The sequence below is a fragment of the Cupressus sempervirens genome, chromosome 5 (assembly GCF_028749045.1).
Source record: "Cupressus sempervirens isolate cs-2001-9-10 chromosome 5, ASM2874904v1, whole genome shotgun sequence".
NCBI classification, from domain to species: domain Eukaryota; kingdom Viridiplantae; phylum Streptophyta; class Pinopsida; order Cupressales; family Cupressaceae; genus Cupressus; species Cupressus sempervirens.
Window position 1 is genome coordinate 629,783,793 of NC_143122.1, and position 2,011 is coordinate 629,785,803.

The 2,011-nt window shown below is 32.4% G+C and overlaps 1 non-coding gene across 1 annotated transcript; it reads left to right on the forward strand.

The window, feature by feature from the left end:
* The first annotated feature begins 578 nt into the window (after positions 1-578).
* Positions 579-650, forward strand: TRNAN-AUU (transfer RNA asparagine (anticodon AUU)). Its single transcript has one exon. It is a non-coding gene; the product is annotated as a tRNA-Asn (tRNA).
* The last annotated feature ends 1,361 nt before the right edge of the window (positions 651-2,011 follow it).

The window sequence follows — 2,011 nt, forward strand, 5'->3', positions numbered from 1 at the left end:
GCTCGATGCTAGAATAATAAAAAGCTTAGTTATTTCCTCTTTTATTTTTGAATAAAAAAAACCCCAACATTCTTTTTTCCCATTCCACAAGTGCTGCTAAATGTAATAATATTTTTTATCTGGTGGAGACAGGGCATGTAGCTTAGAGGATTAGATCACATGGCTACGAACCACAGTGTTGGGGGTTCAAATCCCTCCTCACCCAAAATAGTTCACTACTAGAGAGACCATGAGTCTCTCTAGTAGTTCTAGAGACTAAAATAGTAAAATGACTACGGCTACTCTCAAACTATTAAGAGAACTACGAATACCAATAGCTAAGTTTATACTGAAGCTTTGAAACTTTACTATAAGGTTCTATGGCCTATACTACTATTTATTCACATATTTAAGATCACATTCTACAAGACATTTCTTTGTGCATGACATTTTATAACTCTTTCTCACTGACACCAAGCTTGCATGACATATTGGTAAGAAAAGAGCCAAGGGCTCTTACTCATTAAGATGCTTGCTTATTCAAATTAGGGTTATTTATTTACAAATTATAGTTTTATGTGCTATCATACCTTTGTTATTCCTTAGTAGCTTAGTGGTAGAGTGGTTGGCTATTAACCAATTGGTCGTGGGTTCAAATCCTATTTGAGGAGAGCTCTTTTTTTCCTTCAAGCACTTGGTTCCATAATTATAAGTAAGTATTGTCCACCATAAAAAGAGTGAAAAAATTGCCCAATTTAGTTGAATTGGAGTGATTTATGGACAAATATTTTTTTTTCAAATTCTTCAAATTCCTTAAAAAAAATTCTAAGTCCTTTGGAGGATGTAAATACATATAATATAGAGACCTCATAGTTTTGAAGGGGCCCTGAGACACTGTTTAATCTAAATGAGGGGAAAATCAAATTGCACAAAGATAAAAAGTTATCATAGAAAGAAAAAATACCATCTATAAACCCCAATACCACTTACAAAAAATATCCCAGAAGAAATAAATTAATGAGTCACTAGCTACACAAGAAGTCAAAAAATGTAGCCTAAAGGGAAGACAAGAAAATAACAAGCTACACCTAATATTTTTGAAAGTAGGGTTCCAAAACCTAGAATAAAAGGAGCTAAAGTGACAAATTAAGATTTTTCTTTGGCTATTTTCTCATGAGATCGATGTGCCATGTTGAAAGAAATTGAGTAATTTTTAGAATTTTTGTCTTTGACTAAAATCATCCTCTTAAACCGTTGTAACCACATTCTTCCAAGTCAATAATTCCCACATTGAGATGCCAAAATTATTGGGTCCAAGCTGAGGCCCTAAGATAGTAGCCCTAATAAAACCATCTAGAGAAAAGTAAATCATCATACTGGGTTCAATAGAACTAGATCAGGAAGAATAAAATGATTGCAAAATAGAGGCACCAATAGAGATAATCCTACTAGTAGAGTTGCCACTAGGAATCAAATCCTCCACTAGCATAGCTACAAAAACCCATTTCTAGTAGAGACAATAGGACAACTATAGAAGCATTAATAGGTCTAGGAGAGATAACATCATAACCAACATGAAAACCATCCATAGGCCATAGTAATAAAAATATTCCCACTTGCAAAAAAATTAGAGAAACAATAGGTTTATTAAAAAAAACATATTATTTTTTGAGAAATAACAAGTGCAAAGCCAACAACCATAACATGTTAAGGAATAAAAATTTTAACACAAGAAAAATCTACAATCTCAAGACAAATCTATTAATAAAATCCATTGTTATCAATATAATGCTGTAAAAAAGTACCTTTATCCCAAGAAGTAGACATCTTTACCTTACATATACCAAAATGAGGCATCACATGACTTGTTCCAAAAAAAATCCTACATTTGAAAGGAAACCCTTTATAGTGAAAGGTTTCCCTTGTAATAATAAATTAAAATGTCCATAGGAAGGCCCTTGAAACCTCAAAATTAACTAGAATGCAAATATAGGTGGAATGAATAATATGAAATGAATCTTCCCTAAACATT